The 24938-nt window shown below is 38.8% G+C and overlaps 1 protein-coding gene across 3 annotated transcripts in view; it reads left to right on the top strand.

Moving 5' to 3' along the window:
• Positions 1–24938, top strand: part of LOC147321266 (roundabout homolog 2-like) — an 83418-nt gene that overhangs the window by 17802 nt on the left and 40678 nt on the right. The gene's annotated exons all lie outside the window — the stretch shown is intronic.

The following is a 24938-nucleotide window of genomic DNA, read 5'->3' on the forward strand; positions in this document are numbered from 1 at the left end:
AGGTACCTTTTACTTCATGGATTTGTCAATGCAGCTACTATATCTAAGGACTTTTAAGCCCTCTACTGCAGCTGTAAAAATCCCTTATCAGAGTGAAAAGTGATGGGAAACATGTCGTGAGCTACAGAGTCTTAATTCCATACTTAAAGTAGTTCACAATGAGGGATGCCACGCCGTGAAATTTCATTTTTGTAGAAGCGAAAGATTTCATTACCAAAGAGTCCTCAGAAAAACATTGTTCTTCTTCACTGTTTTTCCTGTTTGTCTCCCTCGACACTGGCTTGGCAGAAAAAAAATGCTTATGTGTACAATAGTAGTATTTTCATGGAAAGCACAACAATTTATTTCTTCTCGCTACGTTATCCTTGTCGTAACCATTTTTACGCCTCAGATAACTAATGGGAAAGAGCAAAATGTCACATGATAAATCTTATATTTAGAACAAATTCAAATATGCAATATGAGGGAGCTACAATGAGAATCACGAGTCATTACAAAATTAACATTTTGGTTAAGAGACAATAGGACTGTAGCACTGCAGAAGGCTGTTTTATAAAGTGTTCCTCTGTAAAGGATGTTGTTCCCATGGTTAGTTGGTTTGCTTGGTCTCTCATGCTCCAGTAGTTAATGTGTACTAGTCCATTGCTGCAGATGCTGTCCGCATGGGGACTGGAGCTGAGGAGTGACCAACAGAGCTCAACGTGGGGAGGGACGGACAGTGTGTTCCAGAACAGATGTTTCCAGCCTTTGTGCATTTGTCATTTCAGCTTTAATCTGGTCAGTGAAGGGCATAGATGCTGCATGGATGGGGACCCCAGCTGTCAGCACTCTTGAGAAGTCACCCACCCCTCCACCCCTCACCACAAATCCTAAATTCATTCGAACATTCAAGTTCCTCCTATTCAAATCCATACTCATGTACGCATGCAAAAGCAAACACCACACTTTGTAATTGGCTCAGAATTAGGGCACACGGACTATTGTTGAACCTGTGGAGATTATACATCATGCCTGAATCTGTGGAGATTATGCAGTGCTGGGATATTATGCCTCCATTTTCTCTGATTGCCTCTTTGTATTATTTCCCTTGGTTGTGCCGTAGTGAATCTTCTACTTATTTCATCCCTTTTTCTTCCCTAATATTGTACCACATTCTGTTTTTGGTTTTCACTCAGTTTTCCTCTGTTGTACACAGTCTATTCCCCTGCTTTCTACCATTCTCCTCTATTCACCCCCTACCCCTACACACACACACACACACACACACACACACACAACCACCACCATCAACACCACCACTCTCCACCCCCTTGCCTTACCCTCCTCCTCCGTGCCTCTCCTCCTTAGGGCCTCTGGCTGTCTCCCCACAAGTGATGTTCTCCTGGCCAGATGATGCATGCATATCTCTTGTGTCTTCTTGATGCTAACTCACGTAGACATTTGCACGGCATTGTGGGATTCTGCTCTCGGTCATATTTCATGTAATGATGAAAATGATGATGGTGATGAGGAATCAGGGAGAGGCGGGGATGGGGTTGGAGAGGGGGTGTGCTTCTATTTTTTGCCCTTGTCTTTTCTTCAGTATCAATCAGTGCATTGAGATTAGACAGTAGATAAATGGTGGTCACACAGAGTGAAGCATGGGTAATAAGTTTTGGTTTGAGTTTGGACGAGTTCCTTTTCACTTTCCATGCGATCATGAACAGCACTCAGTATTATACACAAAAAAGTAGGCTTCATCGCTGCTTGTGTTTAGCATCAGTTTAGAATTATAAACTCCGACTTTCATGGTTGCTAATCTCTGGGTCAGTCACTCTTCTGTTTTTTTGTTTGTTTGTTTGTTTGTTTGTTTTGTTCACTTCAAGGGCACCCATGATTGCTTGAACAGTGTGTTCTGAGAAAGAGACAGGAAGTGAAAATTATCCCTAATAGAATAACATTTTCCTTGCAAGTGTGCTAACGAACGGAAATGTGTTCTGAGCAAAAACTGAGTAAGAGGGAAACAGGGAGGATAAACATATTCAGTGAAGAGAGAGGGGAGGGAGGTGTCATTATTGGATGAGTCTGGGCCATGGCAGACTTTTGGCCCTCCTACAGTGTCTCATCTATGTGTATGTGCAGCACATTTGTGTGTGTTATAGAGTTAAAAAGATATGCTGGTGCTTGTGTGCACATTTTAGGGACTTGCTGCTATGCAAAGCTTTGTCAGTGGATATAGCATCTATGGAAGAGAGATTTCTTCACAGTCTACGCTACACCCTAATTAATCTGCTTAAACCTGCTAGGCCTGTCTCCAGCACTCTTACACATCAGAAAAGCCAGCTCTGAATCCAACCAGGATTTTCTCCATGGATGCCAGTGGAAAATCATTCCAGCTTCACCGCTGACAGCTTTCTGTCAGAATGTGCAGAAATGCATATAGAGTGGAGACAAACATACACATCATCATTTCCTATCATGAATATTGAATAGGGAAGCAGTTATCAAGAGGGGTCATGAAGTCCCTTAAAAGGTCTAGTTGTTGGTTTATATTGCCTACCTACAGCCAGTGCCTTTCAGATGACAAGCACTTCCATATCCAACAGATAAACCATTGTAAGGTCAGTGCTGTTCTATTGGGTTTGCCATAGGGTATAGCTGTGATCTGGATATGACAAAAACACCAATGACCAAATGGTGACAGTCTTTTTTATTTATTGCTGGAATAACTCCCCTGTAACATCTAATGAAATAAATTCAGATGGTACAGCCAAATGTTTTTTGGGTGTTTTTTTGCAAGCTGTTGTGACAAACTACTTCAATCCAACTTAGGTACCTAACTTCATTCATTTCTAATGAACAACACGCTTTTAAAGAGTGACACACTGAATATTGAATTGAAGTTAGAGATAAAGTTTCAGGCTTTTGGTAGCACTTAAGCAGATTATAGTGTGATGACTGCAGAATGAAGAAATCATCACAGCAAGCAAAAATGAAATGTTCAATATTTTCTTGGCAGTACCAACAAAATATAGACTAATGCTGGAGCGCGTGTGAGCCACAATGTTCCAAAAAATAGTAATGTCAAAGTATCTTACTGTATATTTTACAGTTTTGTACTGTCTTTCTAGAATATCATGAAATTTACATAAGTAGACTGTGATTTTACATGTCAAAGGTAAAATAACATAACATCACTGTAAATATAGTAAAACACAATTTACTTGTTTTTTAAATATATATTTTTTTGTACATGTGCATATCTAGATTGTTAAAATACATTCACAAATGTATCATGATTTCACAAATATCTGTCCGTTATTTGAAAGATCGAACTGTTGAATTCAAATGTAATGCTATGGAAAAGTATATAACATGATTCCTATAAGCTTGTGTTACATCACATAAGTATTATTATCATTGCTATTTAGGGCGATTGTGGCTGAGGAGTTGGCAGTTCGCCTTGTGATCAGAAGGTTGCTGGTTCGAGCCTAAGCTCGGACACTCTCGGTATTGTGTCCGTGGTCAAGACTCTTCACCTACCACCTACTAGTGATGGCCAGAGGGGCCGATGGTGTGATATGGCAGCCTCGCCTCTGTCCCAGGGCATGCAATCCATTATTATTTAAACCAACTGTTAACTGTATATTTCTGTACTTTTGCGTATTATGATTCATATTGCCACATTCATTGATCTTGTTTATAGCTAATTTCATTGTTTGATCACATTAAAATGTTCCTAATTTAATGTCTAAAAGTACTTGGAAAAGGCAGAATCCCATGTACTGAAAATGACTGTATTTTCATGAGAAAGTTATTTTCTGTTATTTTACGGTCGTATTTTGCGCCCCAGCTGCTGGAATAATTACCGTTTTTTTTATTTGTTTTTTTCCCTATTTATATGTAATTTCATTGTTTAATCACATTAACATGTTCCTAATTTAATGTTTAAAATCACTTGAAAAGGCAAGATCCCATGTAAAATTAGCGCAACAAACTGTATTGTCATTATTGGAAATAATCGTATTTTTATGAGGGAGTTATTTTCTGTTATTTTACGGTAGTATTTTGGCACCCCAGCTGCCGGAATATTACCATTTTTTTAAGATGTTTTTTGTAACAGTGCAGAGCTTTAGCAGGCACAATATTTTGCTGAATATGTAACCTGGCTAGACAGATACTAGACCTAGCATGGTGCTGATATCATACTGAGTGTGTATATTTTCTTGTGGCTTGCCAGCTTATTATTTAGTTTGGGTGTCTAATGACTGGAAAGGCGTATGCATTGATGGTTTGGATCTTATTCCTTTGTATAGTGCCAAACACTACAGTATCCATGAGTGGTGCGTTGAGTCACAGGGATTCTTATTGTCAGCTCAGTTCTACCTTGTCTTAGAGTCCTGATGTGTTGCTCTGTCAACCAGGAGGTGATTTGGGGCCCAGTGGTGTTATTTCCAATTTTTTCGACTCATTTGCCTACTCATCCTGGGTGCTACCATGTCTGAGAGGAGCTTCCATGTTGTGGAGTGGAGGTAATTGGTAGTTTGAGACTATCATGCCCATTATATGATATATCATGATATATGTGGCAGTCTTTAAAAATTGCTCTGCCCTGTGTCAATCAGTCCTGGTGAATACCTGCTGTTAGCAGTCACTTTGCTGTGAGGTGATCATTGAGAGTTTAGCTGCTATTGAGAGATTACTCTGAATGGATCTTTGGAAAACTGATTCTACAGTCTAATTCTTCAGCCATGTAACCACAGCTGTGAGCCTTTAGTTGACAGTTTCTAGAACCTCAGTTATCTTGTTGTACCTCTTTTTCATCCAGAATGTGTCTCTTATGATTCCCTTCTGCAACTCAATCAATTAACATCCTCCAACTTTTTGGTTTCCCTGATTTTGTCTTTTCCTCTACCTGCATCTTGGATCTATATCTGTGATTTTAATTTATAAGTGATTTTAAGATTACTGTGGCAATGGTATGTATATATGACCTCAATGGTTTCAGTGATACTGGTAGTACAGATGATGCATTGACCAGTATTCATATTCACAGACATTTTCTTAAATGGGCAATCAGTGTGCCATATTTTTCTATGGTTGGCTACCTTGAGTTTTGCCACAATATTCATCTTCACCACAGTACTGTAGATGCAATTGTCATTGCAGGTAGCTGGGAACCATCAAGTTTAGTTACACTGCTCGTCTACTTTGTGTACACTGTTTTTTCCTAGCATGTTTGGCTTATTATTTCCACACTGCTGACTATTGTTCCTGTGGTGTTACACGGGGAAAAGAAGGTTGGAAATAGCTGCGGTGAAGATGTTTTTCAAGATGAGGGCAGACCATAGGGTGGCATATAAGAGTAGAGGAAGGTGCACACAGGTGGACTGTATCCTGTGTAGACAGTGCAATCTAAAAAAGATGCAAGGGAGTGTCAGGGGAGAATGTAGCTAGGTACCATCAGATGGTAGTCAGTAGGATGAATTTGGAAATCAAGAAGAGGAAGGGAGGGAAGGGAGAGTCAAGGGTTAACTAGTGGAAGCTGAAGAAGGAAGAATATTGCACAGACTTCAGGAAGGCATTGAGACAGGCTTTGGGTAGTGGGGCAGAGTAGAGCTCTGATTTGATGAGAGAAACTGGCAAGAAGGTATTTCCTGTGTCTTTTGAAGAAAGAAAAGAGGATGAGAGAACTTAGTAGTGGAATGAGGCAATATAAGAGGAAGAGGTTAATAAAAAAAAAAAGTACAATATGGGGAGGTGAGATACAGCAAAGAGAGAGGTGGCAAAGATGATAAAGATAGATTATAAAATGACTGGAAAGGGTGTGCAGCAGGTTAGCGTGATTAAGGATAGCAATAGAAATGTACCAAAAAGACAGTGCTGAGAGGGTGGAAGAAGAACTTTGAGAAAATGAATGAAGAAAATGAGAGTGAAAGGGTGATGGATGGATGAATGAATGGAGAAGTAAATCTAGAAGTGCAGTAAACTGGTAAGGAGGAAGTGAGGTCAGCTATGAAGAGGATGAAGAGTGGAAAGTTGATTATGACATACTTCTTGAGGTATGAAGATGCCAGTGAGACAGTGGACTTGGATTTTATCCAGACTGTTTAACACAGTCGTGGAGAGTGTTGATGGAGAAGTATAGCAATGGTCAGAAAAAGTTGCACTGTCTTTATGGATCTAGAGATAACCCATGGAAGGGTGGCAAGTGAGGAACTGTGGTATTGTATCATGGATTCAAGAGTGGCAGAGAAGTATGTGAAGGTGGTGCAGGACAAGTATGAGGACAACGAGACAGTGGTTACCTGTGCGGCACAAGTGATAGATGTGTTGAATCTGACGTGTAATTACTCCAAGGATCAGCTCTGAGCCCCTTCTTGTTTGCAATGGGATCATAGAGAAGATTAAGCAGGAGTTTCTGTGGACTACGATGTTCACAGACAATATTGTGATATGCAGTGAAAGTTGGGAATGAGTGGAAGAGTGCCTGGAGAGCTGGAGGTATGCTGTGGAGAGAAGAGGAATCAAATTCAGTCGAAGCAAGACAGAATATGTCATGAATGAGAGCGAGACAGGTGTAATGCTGGAGATGTATGGAGGAGAAGTGAAGACGGATGAGTTTAAATACCTTGAGTCAGTTGTTGAAAGGGGGTGCAGACATGGTGGACCAGATGGAGACAACTGTCAGGGGTGATTTATCAAAGAAGGATAGCAGTAAGAGTGAATGAGAAGGTGTACATGAAGGTAGTGGGACCTACTACCATGTACGGTTTTGAGACCATGGCACCAACAAAAAGACAGCAGGCTGAGGTGGAGGGGAGCAGAGCTGATGTTAAGACTTTCATAGACCGAAATGAATACATCAGAGGGACAGCTCAAGTTTTTTAGAGTCAATGTTTAAGAGACAAGGTTGATTTTGTTTTGACATCCTCAAAGATTTATAGTGGGTTGTACGTTTATTCCACAGCTGCTCTAAATTACCAAAATCCTCTTTAATGGTTTTTGTAATAATTCATCCATTACTATGCCCAGATTGCATTCCTGAACAAAGAAAACCGTTTTTGTGGTTGGTGGTTCAGTGTTATGGTTGATTAATTTCTAGCTTCTCAGAAAAGTCCAGTATGCTGTTTTAAATTTGGCTACAAAAATGAAAACTAAATAATTTTCAGTTAATAAAAATAATGTTGTAGTTCTTAAGACATAGAGAGAGTAAGAGAGATAGGAATCGAAAGCAATCCTTGTATTCAAACCTAGGGTAGTTTGTCCAACTACTTTTGAGCCTCTGAAAATGACTATGTGTAGTTTTCTTATGCATGGTTTTAGGAATGATGATGATAATTAAAAAGTTATGATATAAATAGTATGTTTACCTTCCATACAACAAAAAGTTGCAAGAGGAACAAACACTGCTTGTTTTGGTCTATATAGACACAAAAGCATTCATGAAATTAGGACTCTTTTTCACTTAAAAAAGGCACAAATGTTGGTAGGTGCAGTGGCAGATGCCTCATGACTATTGTTTTTAATAAGAGCCTGAAAAAAAGGATCCATGGGATTAAAATTGCTAATTTAAATTCCTTTGTCTGCTGGTTAATGCCGCTCACAGACAACTTGCCAGTTCCTCAGTTTGACTACTTCTGTCCAAACTGTAGATGATGCCAATGTAAGTCATGACACAAATTAGCAGAATTTATTTTCTTTTGAAGCAGAAAAAAATAGTCTACAGTTGAATTGACTGAAAAACAAAGCAAAAATCCTTTTAGTGGTGCAACCAAACACTGGTTTCACATTTGTGTCCACGTTTAAAGAGGCCATTCCTTTCCTCTGACAGCCTCAGTAAGTTTCAGATAACCTCAGATAACCAGCTTCTGTGCACAAGTTATTCCTTGAGCAGTCAAGCATAAGTATTTTTCAACATCAAATATGATTTTTCTTGTCTGTTTTGCATATTTCATTGAATTATTTTATATTGTATTAAGTATTTACAACATTAGATTTTTTTTAGAAGACTGTTAATCACATTTTCCTTCCTTTCTTTCTTTTTAGTCACAGAACTACATAACTACAACTACTAGCTGACATTTTGGAATATTTGTGATCACTTTAGTTTTTTTCTCTTGAGCAAACATGACTCAGTGCAGTGAAAATCAAGAAAAGATAATCTTGTGAAAATGTCTTGACCTCGATAAACAACATTTGGCAAAATACTATCATCCACCTTTTAGTTTTCTGAAGATTTCTGTAGTATTGCACACATTGTAATAGTTATGATCTCAAGTTTGAATTTTATCACTTCTATGGAAGTGCAGATGTTCACACCAGGATCTTTATGCAGTGCAACTGCACACACAACACATTGTGAAGTTGTAGTGAGCAGTTAGGCAGTCATTTAAATGATTTTTTAATTGGACATAGGACAAATGCTGAAGTAGAACAATTCCAAAGCCACCCTTCTCCTTCTCCTTCTGTGTTAGCTCAATTAATCCCTGATTGGAGCTAATTACTTGTGTAACGTCTATTTGAAATAAGGCTGGATATAAAGTAGGCTGAAGACACTTGGCGATTTCTTCTTCACTCTTTAATGCAGTCTTCCTGCCAAACAAACCAAATATTTGATGACAGAGTGTCTAATTGCCTGCTTTCTATCTCACTCACTCTCTGCCTGTGATTAACAAGCATGGGCAGGTGTGTACTGTGCTGAAGTGTGCATGATTTAGATTTACATTCCCACACTATAGATTATACATTAACACTTTGATAGTCGTTCTCGATCACTAAATCATACTTGCTGTTTTCCAGCCATTAAAACGCTCTGGTCTGGCTTTACTTAGGCTATTAGAAGCTGTTAAGCGGGGTAAATAAACTGTGAGCTAATGACGAGAATGCATCTGCAACATCTGAACTCCACAGCACCACATTTAGCAGCACTTAATTAATCTTAATGGTTTCTGAAATAAGCCAGCCAAACAAATATCTTATCCATAAATTACTTTTCTCTGTGCCGTAACACATGTTACCACAAAGCACCCACTGGGGATGCTTATAAATTAATATATATGTGTGCAGTATATGTGCGCAGCCTGAAACCCTTACAGTGCAAACTGAGACACGTGTAGTCTTTGCTAGTAAAGAGTTGTTTACCACAATATTAGCTGCCTAAATCAACCTCGCTCCCATTTCCCCTTTCTCATCATTTTCATTCCCCTCTTAAATGTTTCTCTTCTCACACCATAATTCTCTGTCTGTCTTCTTACGAGGGACCAGAAAAGAGTTGGAGTGCAGGCTCAGTTATTTGAAGGGATGCCATTTAAATTAGTGTTGAAGTTGAAGGAACAGTTTCAGTAAGTGGTGTTTGCAGGAGTATTTTTTATTTATTTATTTGTTTGCATGTTTGTGTGTGTGTGCCGGGGTGTTTGTGTGTAGTGCCTGTCACAATGTTCTTATCACCTCCTCACACACCTGCTTCCATTGAAGACTGAGCCTCCCCTCTTCTCAAGCCTTCTCATCAAAGCCAGATCCAACCACAGTTGTCGCTTCCCTTTCCCTGCACGTGTTCCCCTCCCCCGTCTAGCTGGTTTGGCTTGTGTTCAGCAGCAGCCACTCCCCTTGTATTACTGCGTTGTCTAGGCAGTCAGACCTTGCTGGTATCATGCAATCCCCAAGAGGAAAATTCATGTGGCTCGGCGGATGCACGTACAGGTGCTGTAACTCTTGGAACGGCTATTTGGGATTAGGGAGGATGATAAACTGCTAAAAGCACAAAGCCTCAAGTTGCTGGCATTGGGAGTAGAGAGAGGACATTTTTTTTGCAAACTACAGGTGCAAATCAGATGCTTTAGCTAACAAAGTCACTGTCAATTTATGTGCAATACCATCTATAAATAATCAAATTGATAGAAACTTGTGTGTAAATGAATGTAAGGCAAAGAATGATCCAAGTGCAATGCACATATGCAATTTATTTCCACAGACACAATAGAAACAGTCGCATGATTCAGTTCTGTCTAATTAAAAGCAGTGTGTGTAGGTGGCAAAAAAATCAATTTGGTTTCCATACAACCTTTGTTTGTTCACAGTTTTAAACAAAGCCCCTTGAAAACAGCAGCACACTTAAGAGGTGCTTCCTTGTTTAAATCGTTACACAAACATAGAGCTACAAAAAATAAAGCATATAAAACTGGAAATAGTCCAAATAGTGTATTTCCAAGGCTTTTGTAAGTAAATGTGTTTTTTTTCAAATCACGTAGACTAATTCTGGATGTCAGTGTTATAGGAGCATGTGCTCTAGTGCAAAACCTTCAAGCAGAGATAGAATTTAAGGCTATTAATTCTCATAGTTTTCATAGAGGATGCTTTCACAAAATGCCCCCTGGATGCTATGCAGAGACAGAATTATCACTTCCGTAACACGGCAACATTTCTTTCTACTTCTCTATTGACACCTTACCTCTGTCTTTCACAGGACTGACAACTAATCTCTACTTGCCTTCCCGTAAAGGCATTACAGTACATTGACGAGCACTTTTATCTATATTTTTTTGCTCGTCCCGTGCTCTTATGTTTATCTACTGTACCTTGCAATAGTTGTACAAATTTTGCTCTTTCTTAATTAACTCTGCCAAAATAAAGACTGACTTTTGGTTCCTAATTAAGAGATGCTGAGGTTGTAGTATATTGGAAATGTAAAATGAGAATCTCATTTTCTTTGACTTCCTTGAGGCTGGGATTTTAGGAGCAGTCCTTCCTCTCACTAATCAAGCATTTGGTGTTTGGTGTGGTTATTGTATCCAGATACAACATTTTGATGATTAGTTTGATAATTGTGTGTGTATGTATGTGTGTGTGCGTGGGCTTCTCTATTTAATGAGAGATGGATATTTATCCAACTCCTACTTAATGGAAGTGCAAACCTTATCTATGTATACAATCTCAAGAACCCTACCTCCAGACAGAACTTTATAGTAACATCTGTATGTGCGGTGTGCATACACCCACCCCCCACCCCGTCCGTCGCTGTCTGCTTTGTCCTCCCTTGAGAGCCGCAGCATTAATAACTGTAAGTGGATAATGCCCTCGTTCGAATTCCGATCAAGGTTTAATAAGAGCATGATTCAGTCGGCTACTGGCAGCAGAAGGCACTTTGTGCGTGTGCGTGTGTGTATGTTCTTTAAGGTAAAGTAAAGTGCATTGCTGGGGTGCATTCAAAGGTTTTGGTGGTCAATTTCCGACCTTTCTCCTCACATTGACACAAATCAAAAGCCTAAAAGTGAGGTGCATGACTATATCACTGTCACACTGGTGGTATGAGTCCTTAATAATGTAATCAAAGTGGCAGTAACAGATTAATGCTTATGCACTTGTTCTCTGTCTGCTTGCAAACCAATGCAGGACCTCTCATATACATTCTGGACTTGTGTATGAGTAAATGTCTTTAGAACTAGTTGTCATAAACGGTTATTGCACTGGCCTACGCTTGCAGCTATAAGGGGAGAATCTCTTCAATATAGGTAAATATCATATAGTCCTAGATTCTTTACAGGCATCCTGTCAACAGCCAGTCGTGTAATACAAGCAGACTGGTAGGAACTGCAATGCTTAATAACGTAAAACATTACAGCAAGAAGGACAGGGAAGTAAAAATGTACTGCAGCGTCACATGGAAACACTTAAGAATTATTAATGTTTCTATGTATTATGTAATATTAAGTTCCTCATGGAAGCCATGGGACAATACAGAGGGAGCATTATTCATGTTGAGAAGACGTGTGTTATGCTGAGAGTCAGAGCCATTAAACAAGCTATCTGTTCATTGCCATTAGCTCCAAATGCTCCGAGAGAAAAACCCGACTTTGACATCTAATCCTCTTACTCGGAAGCGAACTAATGCACGCAGAGCATGTAGTACATCTCACAAACAGATCCATTTTTTTAATGCACATACCTCCGATGGCACAGTATCGATGAGAAGTCTGGTTTTTTTTGTCTCCCCAAACGTCTTTAGACTTCCCCACTCTGGTCCTGTCTCCCCTCTCCCCTCCCTCTACCCAACCAGATGGCCTCCCTCTAACAGAGCATTGACACCAGATGTGCAGTTCCAGTGTCGACTCAGGGACCAGCTGGGTTGAGTGTGCCAGTGGTTCTGTTAATGAAAATGGCTATGCTGTGTGTGTGCGTGTGTGTTTGTATTTACTGTGGTTCAGTGGCATGTGACAGTTGGGGAACTCTCTGTGGGTGAGGGTTTTTTTAGAGTGAGCCACAGTGAGATGCAGTGCAGATCAACTCAGGCATGTAGTGCTCAACAGCTCACCCACCAAGGTTGGAACTATACAGCTACCCATCCAGAATTAACAAACTCTTCTCTTTTTTTCCTTTTTTTTATATCTGTAGAACTGTCAGTCACAACCTCCATCTTCCCTCATACATAATTATATATTCTTTCCACTAACCTATTTAGCAGCAAGGGGATCACTGAGCTTATTACTAATTCATGCATACTCCTCAAACAAAGAAAAGTACACACGGTCTAAGGTAGAATTTGTTCAGCTAGAACTGCTTACAATGGAATGTCTTCTTTTTGTTAAATATTGCTCTAAGATGGATTGGTCATAGATAGGATCGTGAATGCAAGGTAACACTACGATGAGCATTTCATTTTGATAAAACCTCAAGCACCGGCTAATGAAGTTGTTACTACATGCTGCGCTCTGCCATTTATGAATTTGCTCAGAAACAATTCATTATTACAGATCGTTCCGCTGATCAATTAAATGATAAGGAAACAAAGAAAACTGTTTGCTTCGCAATAATTCTGACTGCTTGCATAGGATGAAGACAAATCAGCTAATGGAAAATGCTATAGTGAAGAAAGCCTTCCTTAAAATTGAAAGATATTGAAGCCTACCCTTATGTGATAGCCTAGCTCATTATGCTTGGCCCCTATCTCCTTGCACCCAGAATATGAAGGGATAGTTTAATACCTACATCAAATGGCTGACAAGGTGGATAAGACTCCTCAAGGTCTTGCATGCGCCAAAGAAAGATTCTTGTGCTTACTGGATAAATCGTAGCCTTTTGAATTTCATTTTCGAAGGGAATGTAGAGTCTACTCACCTTCATGCGGTAATATTTTTGGCTTTTGTTGAGCCAGAAGTGGTGTAGAGCAGTAACATAGGAGCGAAGGTTCCCATAGGATTCAGTCCATTAAGCCGATGGGGGCAGAGATGTGATTCCAGATATTGGAAACTCAAGAGTAATCTATCTGACTGCACCTCACACATCCATGAATAGTTTTCAGCAGACTTTTACTGATGAAATTTGTCAATTTTCACAGGCCTTATCCTTTTCAAAAGGAGTGGCACTTATCACACTGACACACAATCAGTTAAAGCATGTGATATTAATGTGGCTGTCAAATCACCAGCCACAGCTGTGAAACAGGTCACATGAGTACAAATACACATTATGTGTATTTGCCACCTGATGTTCATTTTCCCATATATATTTAGACATTATAACTAAACATGCTGCTGCAGTCTATTTGTTAAATGATGGAAGACAGGCTTTGATAAACCTGGCATTTAATACAGTTCAAAACACTAACCCCAAATACCATAACAGTTTCCTTAGTATGCTCTCAAACTCTCTGTTACAAGTAAATAGAAACTTCACCTAGAGGCACATGAAGGGGAGTTGCATAAACATTTGACCTGCCCAAAGTTTGGTTCACCCTGAGTGGAGCATGGATATCTCAGAATTAAACCCCAACAAATAAAGCTTTTGAAATATTTGATTGGTGAACTGATAAACAGTTGTTAGTCCTTAGCTGTCACTGCTTGCATGATAAACCTAACAAAAAAGGAACTTTCAGCATTATGGTTTAATTTTTAAGATTATTCGCACCTTATTACCTGACTAGAGCACTTTGCTTTCAGGGTGGTGGCTTGTGGTTCTCAGGGTATTTCAAAAGCATAATAGGAGGCAGAGTCTTTTCAACTTTAAGGCCCCTCCTCAGTGGAACCTGTCTACTTTCAAGATTAGGCTTAAAACTTAAATTTTATTTTGATAAAGCTTATAATTAGGTCTTGATTAGGTGATCCTGAATCCGCCCTTAGTTACCCTGAAATAAGCCTAGGATGCTGGAGGCTTCATATGATACACTAAGCTCTTCACCTCTGTATATACACATTTAATCATTAGTTATTATTAAACTCTGGCTCTTTTCCACAGTGTGTCTTTTGTCCCATCTACCTCCCCTTACCCCCATCTGGTTGAAGGAGATGGCTCCCCTTTCTGAGCCTGATCCCTGCTGTTAAAAGGGAGTTTTTCCTTCCCATTGTCACATATGGACCACAAATACTTTCCCACCTACAAGCAATTCATAATTTTCAAGTCACCTAACGTGCACGTCATTGGAATGTAGAGGGAGGTATATAACCCAAAGGGAAAACATGCAAACTCACTTCAGGCCTGAGGCCTCCTTGCTGTTTGGTGACAGTGTTTACCACTTACTGCTTGCGCTTTTTAGCAAAGGACACTTTTTACACATTGCTCACCCTGTGGATTTCATTCAGAGATGCAGAAATAATTTATTTACACATAGCCTCTAATATAAAGAATTTAGGGGGGGGGAAGCGCATTATTAATGTGTGGATGTTCAAGGCTCATGGTGTCAGTCTGAAAGTCGATTCTCCTGCTGCTGTGTGGATTAGACTGTCTATTGAGCACACTTTGAATGCAGCTCTGTTTATGCACATCACTGCTTCCCGGAGATGTGTGATGCTAAAATGCACAAACATTAATCTTGACTCCAAATATGGCAATAATTACAATGAACATTAAGCGCAATTAAACATTTGTACACAAAAAGAAATTAAAAAAAGGTTTGATTTTATGGTAGCAGATGTTATATAGTCACAGTATTATATATGTTTGATATCTATGAGTCAAAGTATGTAATGATAAGGAGATATATAAGAAATGACAACTAGGTAGACGCCGCACATACTGTAAGCCAAGTAATAATTTGCTGAGGGACTGGATGCTCCAGTGGGTGTGTTGTTCCACAGCGTCTCATCAATTACATTCCCTGAGAGAAAACACCCGGCTGTTTTCTGTTTCTTCGGATGCTGGGTTTAATGGTGCTTTTCTCAAATGCCTTTGCCAGCCAGTAATTGGTGCAACTTAACGATAATAAGTGCAGTGTTTGTAGTGCAGGGAGCACAGGCTGAATACTACTTTATTAACTATAAAAAGCCAACTTACGTGTCATGATTGACAACTTTGTTTCTTCTCTTTTGACATCCACTGCCCTCATAGTCTTGCGCCGGAAATGAATGAAAAAACACCACAAATCATAACAGGGTGGCGTTGTTATGAAAAGATAATATTTGATCACTTTCTACTGTTTTTGAAAATTTCATTTCAAAGCATCTGAGCGCTTACCTAGAAGATTAGAAGATTTACTAATTGGCAGTTAAAGGAAACCTGTTCATTGGTTTTGGCATATAAAACCTGCAGTATCTTTTAATAGCCAATTACAGAGCTGATTTAAATCTTTGTTGTCATTTTCCTACCTGGGCTTTCTGACTAAGATTGTACAGGCTCACCAATGGGTTAATAAACCAGTTTCACAATTGCAGTTTACATCTAAAATACATTTGGTGTAATATCTGCCCAGTGATTTTAAAAAATATATTTAGGATGCCATAATTTTAGTGAATTCTGTCTTTTAACGGTTTCTCTCTAGATTCCAGCTGTGCAATGAAGAAGCTGTACAGAACAGGGTACAGTTTGTTTGCATTGCCTGTGTGTATGCCGCAAGGGTGTTGGTTGTTTTTCCTAATCCAGAAGATTGAGACAGGATTGTCAGTTTCCTTACGCCGTGTACCTAGAGAATTTGAGTTGGCATCCATGTCTGTGCTTCCATCTGTCAGTCATTTATTGCATGTCTTACACTTATGACCTTTATTCTTACAGATACGTGGCACAGATGCTGCCGTGTCTCTTTCTCTCGCTTCTTCTCCTGACCACAGACAATCGGGTCTGGCACATGGCGTCGTATGCAGATCAGACTGTAAAGTCAGTGCAACTGGCTCCAGCATGTCAGCAACAGAGAAGTGCAGCACTTGCACAGTCAGCCTCTCAAAGCAGTCATTTTCACAGAGATTTAAAGGGTTATTATGATGCTTGAAGGAAAAGAACCATCCCTCTGTTGTGCACAGTATTTCATCAGAGGGAGCACTCACCAGTGAGTGATAGTGTGTCAGTTAGAAGCCGTGATTGACAGATTATGAAAGCATGAACAAATATGATTTGATAAAATCAGAGGAAACATTGGACTAGAAAATCAAATAGGTATTATCCTTCTTTATATGAAGAGCATCTGAGCTAACTGTACTGATGCACGTCATATGTAGCGTGTGTTTACTTTTTCCCTTTACTGCCAGGCTTAAAAGGATTTACTTAGTATTCACACTATAATTAGAGGAAGAAAGAGTGGAAGGAAAGCAACTGATGAATCAACAATAGATGGTTCAGTGAGCAAGTGCCGCTCAGATTTGTTTGTCGCTTTATTCAGTCATAGTTAGAGACAGGTTTGCAGGACATTCAAAGAGAATTCCCTTTAGATGTTCCTGTTATAATACTACAAAAACATTACACTAATTTCAGAAGAAAGCTAAAGCTGAGCAGAGCATTAGCTGTCATTGTTTTTGTTATTAGCATAGTGCCACTCCATAGCTTACAGCATCTTTTTTTAAAAATTGGTATCACCTACATAGTTTTAATTCAACCCGACACATCAGTGCTGTTTACACTGAAATTATTTGTCTTTTAATAATTTAATATTAACAAATGAAAAAATAATAATACCAGGTAAATAAAAATTGTGCACCACTCCTGTCATGCACCCCTGTTTTTGTTCAGAAGTAGGATTTCTGTCAGCACAGATGTATGTAACAGGCATGATCAAAGGTAAGAAAAAAAATACATTGCAGTGATCTGGTGTTAGATTGCAGCATGGCCAGTGATATTTAGTCAAAGGCTGTATGATGCACCACAAAGACTGCTTTTAGAGCCCCGCTCCAGGGCTCACGGATTCCCGGCTTATCATGTCGAAAAGTGAGCGTCAGGCCAGTCTGCTGCCTTTAGCCTACTTGGCAGCCTGGTGGCTGTTGCTCATCTGTCCCCAAGCCAGTGTGAGCACATCACCGATCTGGACCAGGATTAAAGGACCTAATACTAACAGCTGTGTTGAGATTAGCCGTGTCAGTATTTACAGTTATTTTGTCAAGCAGTGCACCACACGCTCTGCTCAAATAACGAGCTGTGATTTTTGATTTTCCTGGTCTGTTTTGTTTTACATTTTTGCCGCTGGATTCATCGTGAAAAATGACATGTGCTTTTTTGTGTTTAGGGAGGGATATGCGGAGGGATTCAGGGAGCATGGTTTGATGGAGATAGACGGGTTAGATTGCTGTGAAACAGAATAATGCCTGGTTACGTGGATAAACAGAACTTTCTGAAGAGTTGAAAGACGCCAACTCCTTTGTTTTGTTTTGCAAAAATGTACCACAGATGGAGAATGTGAGGGGAAAAATAGAAGACAGAGGATGAAGAGAGACATGAAATTGAAATGTGGATGTCAGCAGCAAGAATGTGTTGATGAACGGAGCAGATTTGTCTTATGTGTGTGTGAGAGAAAGATAGAGGAGTTAGGTGTGATTGTGTTTGCACATGTACCTCCCTGTGTGTGGATGAATATGCTTGTGTGTGTTCATGCAGGAAAGGACGCCCTCGCTCAGCTGAGACCGATCACCCCATGATGGGCTATCACTGGAAGATTGGTCTGATTCTCCATACCTATCTCTCTATGGAAATGTCATATATGAAAAATTGATGCCATTTTCTGAAGTGGCACCAAAGTCTTTTGTCTCATAGATAGTGCTTTTTAATCTGCTTTATGTGATGGAGGACATACAGAGGGATCATAGGAAGGTACTGCAGGTAGCAGGTATGGATCAGCCACCAACACTTGCTCCCTTCCAGTTGCTGTGTACATACAGAGTATGTAACTGGTGACCTGGGGCTTACCAGAAGGTGTACATAGATGTGATTAACTGCAGTTTGTGGTGAATAATCTCCTAAACTGCTCAAGGGAGTATTTGTATCGAGGCTAGTTGGCTGTGGGAGAAGCTTAAGAATTACTAGGAGATATAACTGGACTCTTATCCTTCCTTGTGCATTTGGGATTTTCACTTTGAAATGCTAAATGAGGTTTTGACTAATACATCAACATTGTGGGCAGCCAGTTTTAGCTCATCAGCTCTATTAAATCAGTGTAAATGTTAGATGTTACACAGCAAAATCTCCAGTGTTAAATTAACACTAGAGAGTGTCTATATGTGTCCACTCCTTTGAGTGTTAAATATAACACTGTTGAGTGTTAAATGAACACTTTTGACAGTGTTGTATTTTTAAAAGTAACCTAGTCAGTTTTCAAGATTTACAATGACTAACACTAAGCAGTGCTGATTTTCTAACACTGGAATATTTCTAACATTTTGAGTTATTTTCCAGTGTTAGAAAATCAGTTAACACTGGAGATTTTGCTGTGTAGGTGTGATTGTGTTTGTACCAAGGAATGAAAAATAAGTTGAATTTTGTCCTGTTCAGTTGATTTTTTTAAATTGATGATTTGTTAAATAGCTTATCTATATTCTAGTCAAAACTCTTAGCTGCGAAGAAATAAGTTTAGGCTTGCTGATGGTGATCTATTTTTATGAGAAATTATTTTTCAATTATTATTTTTTACTTTGATTTTTATTATTATTATAATTTTTAATGAGGGCACAGAATCGATAATACGGTCCTGTGCCTTGTTGAAAACTTGAAGCCCGTAGAAGAGGGTCTATATAGCATTGATAACTCACCTATTGCAAGTTAAAGAGCTTAGCTGCTAGCTTTCTGCTAAGTTTCCCTTGGCTAATTTGAGACACAGAATTCATCTTCTGCCCCATGTTTGTGGTGTTTTGGGAGAATCTCTAATATAGAAGTGTAGTGCACATTTTTGGTTCTAACTAGCAGATATCTGTGTCCGTATATTGCATCCATTCAGTCTGTGGTTACAGTTTGCTAACCAAGCTAAGTCACGTTAGCTTATAACTTGGCATTTTACTCTCTCGTCCAAATCTGACTCCAAAATTTCAAAATGGCCATAGCCAAAACATTAAAATTTACGTATTCAGATTCAGAGATGAGACCTGAATGAGAAATGGTACATTTTTTACAGGCTATCAGTTTATATTCTGATAGACTGTTATATATCCAGCCTTCATATATATTTGATTAATTCAGTTAATTTTCTCATTTAGAGATCAAAGGTCAAATCCGTGCAATCAAAGTAACAAAACCTCCCATATATCATCAGTTAATGTGTTTGACTGAGATTATCATATTAATTAGTTTTCTTTTTTGTGTTGAATGACAGCTGTAGTTGAGGAGCTGTGCCCTACATAGTTGTTCCAATAATTTATTCAAATTCAATCATATAGTTCTATATATAGGCTACTACTACTATCTCTGGTGGACATCATTGTGCAGGTGCTTAGATCATGGCATCTCAGTTGGATTTTTCTGTTTCTGATATTCTCTGACTTTTTTTTTTTAGTTCAGTTTTTCCCACATAACTCAAGACAGCTTGGAAATTGCATATATTCTACTGGTATAAACAGAAGACAGTGACCATTCCCAAAGCTGGGACAAGGTTGTAGTGAACAGAAAAGTGAAGAGAAAAAAGTGGTTGCTAGAAAAGATCAAGCCATTTTAACTTTTAAAAGTCTGCAATAGCTTTTCTTTTTACCCTGTGCAGTACTGTGATGATAATAACAACGATGAATATAAAACACAGCAGGGTGCATAAATTCAGTTAGATATAACTAGTGTCTGCAAGTAAGGTTTCTTCCCCTTGGTGACCACTGCTTTAGTGAAACAAGGCGAATCAAATGTGAGATTCTGATCCCTGACTCATTTTTCCGCTCATGTTGTACTTCTTCAAAATATTGCTCATGGTTTTTGAGAAAAAAATATTGTGATTGACCTTTTATATATCTTGCTTTCTTCCATTTTTTTCTCTCCTTTTCTTCTTTCTCCAATAACTAACAGTGAAGTATCAAGGCAGGTTTCTTTATCTTTAGATACCAACTAGAAAGATAGAACACTGGGAAGAATGGGTAGGAATTAAGTCTCGATAAATGCAAATTCACAAACTAAGTCCACACAAAAATATTTGAACACTGCTGTACAAACAACAGTGCATCTGGATTTAGCGGTTTATATAGATGAGATTGAAACTGTGACTCTGGAGAGAAGGGAGAAGCAGATTTACATAGGTTACTCTTAGAGATAAAGGAATGTGTTCTTGCGAAGAAATTCATGCAGACAGGAGTAATTAATTATAGATGTGGAAATGTGGTCCGAGGGAATGCTGTTACAGTAACTAGAGGCAAAGCAAGTGAGAGATGAGGGAGTGGGTAATGGGAGGAGGGGTGATTCCTCCTATACCATCCACAACTTCAATTTACTTTACACGACAAGAGAACGGAGGTTAATTAAACATGACAATGGTATCGGGCATTTATTCTTAACCCTTCACGGTGGCTGACTGGTTCCTAACTCAAAGGCCAAAGATTTCATAATGACTGTTTTTATAGCGTGAGGTGTAAACTCTCACTCAAACGTTCCATGGAAAGAAAGGTTACGAGTAAAGATATGGGTAAAATGTGCCCTGTGTTAGTGTGTGTCACATATCTGGTTGAAAAGAGGGGAAAAGTAAAATGTCCTTTTATGGTTAATAATGAAGCTAAGGAGGAGCGTTTAAACAAACAGCAATTCAAAATAGCATTCACTAAATTCTGCCTGTGCTAGCTAAAGTCAAAGTAAAAACTAAATTGCATCTAAAACTCTGCTAAATTTTTGTGTTGCCACAGGCGTACACAGATTTCACCGTTCATCTATTTTCAGCTCTCGTATTGACACTAATTGGTGTTGACACTAATGATGCCAAAAAAGCAAAGCAAAGCGGTGCTAGGGCTGTCTGAACATACTTTTGAAGGCTGCTGACCTCAGTTACTATGTACCTCCTGGTCTTCCCCCTCTATATTTCATGTTGCAAGAATGGAAATAAAATTGGGTCATAATTGGACTTAATAGTAATGTGCACTAATAAGTATAGCTGAATTAAATAAAGATTTTCACATATATATATTTAAGGAGCTGTCAGGAATACAAATTATACTTGGAAAGTGTGTAGAGACACCAATAAGGCTTCAAGCCAATGCAGTCTATTGTTTTCTGCTACATTTGATGTCATCGATACTCTTATACCTTGCAATTATGGCAGAAATTCAAGTGTATATAGTTCTATATTCAGGCTACCGTGTTGTTTATATAAAGAAGGGGGGCTTAATTTACTCATATTGTGTCTTCCTGTTGGGAAGCCAGAACTATAATAGGTAATGCACGTTTGTACTGGGCTGTTAGCCTCAGGGGACATTGTGTAAATGTTCCTCATCTCCCTGCTGATCTTAGTCCTGACTGATTACTGATGACTTTTTTAGGGCACAGACATGCTAAGTTGTTTATTTATTCAAAAAAAAAAATGCCCAATGCGAATAGCCTTCTTGACTCCATGTTCCCTGTCCCTGTTCCATGAGTGCGTGTCGGCATAACTGTCTTGGTTTCTGTTTCTATCTCTTGAACAGTGATGATGTGTTATGGTCATCAGCACAGTTTGTGATATAGGAACAGGCCAGCTGTTTTTCTGTTTGTTTATGTGTATATGTGCGTGTATGTCAGTGTAGATATTATGCATGTGACAGATATGGGACATCCTTGACTGCTGCTGAGAACATGACATGTCCCTACAGGCTATCTTGTTCAAAAAAAAAAACAACCTCAAGCAAACTTGAAAAAGAAAACAAAAATGTAGTAGACCTCTGTCACAAGAAATGGCACGACTGTAGTTTGTTCGTGGACACTGGATCATTGACTGCAAAAGGCTGTACAATAGCAGGATTTTCCTTATGCTCAAATACAATGTAATCACAGAAATAGAGCTGCTATAACAATTTCTATAAATAAAGGCTGATATGCTGTTTAAACCTGAATGTATAATATGTTGACTGTATGTGTCAAGCTTTGTCTACATGAAGCACCTCATTTCTTCACCGCATCTGTGAGTCCCAAATGGAAATCCAGCCATCTGTTACACACAACAACTCAGATGTTACTATCTTCATCTTTCCTCACTAGTCATATACTTTGTGCACATATTTCTTTTCATTTTGGCTCCTGAGGTATAGCGCTGCTATACCTCAAGCAGTTTATATAACATTGACTCATAAAGGCACTCTAAACACTATATGTTAGGAAATGAGACACAGAATTCTTCCTGTGTTAATTTGCTTGTAATTTAAATATACATAGTCACCATCTGTCACTGTGTATATTGTACAAATGCCTTTTATGATTAATTACTGCTCTGAAATGACTCGACTAGCAGGTCCACAATGATTTTTAAAAAATGTAATCTGCATTTTCTTACATTGACCTGAAAGATTTTTCTCCGATATTTTAAATACGCAGAATAAACCTCCCAATTTACATATCTACATCATTACCTCACCTATCTAGCTATCTAATTGAGCTGCTCTGGGCTAACTTTTTCTAAATCAATTTTTATTCGTTATGGATTCATGACTAATAAAGGCTAAATGCATTTCTAAACAGCTTTAAGTGCAGCTGCTGTTTCTAAATTGTATATTTGAACTCATCTAGTGGTCTGGTATTGTGGGTATAGTAGGTATTTACCTTACAATATGAAGCACTTTGAGGTGTCTGTTGTGATTTGGCACTATATTAATAAAATTGAATTTAACTGATTTTTGCACCATGAAAAAAGTTATCTGCACTAAATTCTACTGCATCTTCTCGAGGAATTTAAAAGAGAACATTCAGCCACCTAAGGTTAATTGACAGCTACTCCCATTAGTCAGACCTGTCTGTGTGAACATTACTTTGTGGGTTTCAAGTGAACATTATCAACCTTACCTATATCAGAGACATTATAAGGACTTTGGCTAAATATAGAATGGCTGCACTGCAATCCTTTTAGTATCCCGGCACGCCTTTTAATTTATTAGCATGCTATGTGAGCCCTGAAATGAGCAAAATATCTCAGTAGTTTTATAGATGGGTGTAGCTAAAATACAAATATCAACATTGCATTTTTTTTTCAGAAGCGATGCATTATGACTAATATTAAGCTGATGTGCATTGTTGGAGATAGACTCTGCAGTAAATGTATGCATGCCTAATGGGTACATGAGACAGCAGTTATACCAGATAATACAGCGTCTAATAAATGCCCTGTCTGTATAGAGCAAGGCATGTTTTGAAACATCACCTGCTGTAAGTTAATAAATACTGCTTTAAATCCATGTACTTGTGACAAAATGGAGATGATTTTCTATTTCTGAGTCATCTGGGCAGCTTGCAAACTGAGCAACATGCATCCAGTACTCAAGTGGGATCTTCACAGATTTGATGTGCTGGTGAAATGCTGTAATGAAATTCAGTTGTAGAGTGAGCCTGTAGAGAGTCTCAAGAAATCAAAACAGTGAGATGGAATATCTCAGAATTTACAACTGCCACATTACCACCCTTTTTCTATTAATCATAGAATGAGCCTCTGTATAGTTATTTGTATTCAGACACTTCTACCTTGTCACATATTTTTACCACCCATTGTGCCACGAAATGAAGCCCATTTACAAGTCACTCTCCTTCTGATTTGATAAATGTAACTGGCAAATGAGTGAGTCCTCTGAATGCCTTGTTTGAATAATTGAGCAGTACTCAATCAGACAACATTAGGCAGTGGTGGCAGCTTACGCATGGATGCTGCCTCCACAGGGGTTCCACATTTAAGATCAACAGATTAACATCACCTTAACCTTATTCCTCGCATAAGTTTGAGTTTAGCACTCACAGAAACCTGCCTAGACCTCTCAGTGGGTGTCACTAATATCTGTGTAGAAATGTTCTTTCCTTGCACAAAGAATAAGTGAGCATGGAAAATTCAGGAAACATACAGAAAGAACAATTTTCTTCTTTCTGCCTCGTGTAAGTTAGTGAATCAAAATAATTTGAAATAGACAGGACGAGTCTGTGTACTGTGACAATCTTATCTCTCCTGTATAAGAAAACAGATTTACTTCAGTGTATCAGAGAGAAAGCAGCAGTCAGACTGCTGGGCTTTATTATTTTTGCTTTATGTATAGTCTGATAATGTTCACAGAATGCCATTTACATAGCACTTCTCTGGTTTTACTCATACACTTTAAGTATCTCACGTCACAAAGTTTAGTATCAACAATTAACCTAACTTAGATATCTTTGGACTGTGTGAAGGAGCCAGAGTAACTGGACACCGACAGGTGATTGAACCAAGAACTTGCTTTACAATGCAGCAGCAGTGCAAACCCCTGCACTACTACGCTGCGCCTTAAAGTGTATAATTTGTAACTGTGCAGCCTTTGTTAATGAGACCAAATTTCAAGTTTGCAGTAGCCCATCATCAAGAAATTGTAAGTTACTCTCTTCCAAAACTATTTAGATAAAACCGATTGTGTGCACCATTCATGGCAAACCAAAGTGAATCAAGAGATAAATTGTTATTTTAAATCATGTGTGGCATCACAAGTAAAAATAGCCCAGAGACAATAGGTACAGTGTATCAGAATGTAACTGCTAGTTATATTCAGTTACCACAGAACATTGCTATTAATAATGGGAGTAATTGATACACAGATATTTGCTGCCCAGCTACTAGCACACAAGCACTACAATGTAATCCATCCATTATACAAATTTACCTCTGCCTCTTCCACAGTCTCGAT

This window comes from Aulonocara sp. 'chitande type north' Nkhata Bay, linkage group LG10, assembly GCF_057382095.1.
Source record: "Aulonocara sp. 'chitande type north' Nkhata Bay isolate Kocher_YH1m ecotype deep benthic linkage group LG10, A_spYH_male_GT1.1, whole genome shotgun sequence".
NCBI classification, from domain to species: Eukaryota; Metazoa; Chordata; class Actinopteri; order Cichliformes; family Cichlidae; genus Aulonocara; species Aulonocara sp. 'chitande type north' Nkhata Bay.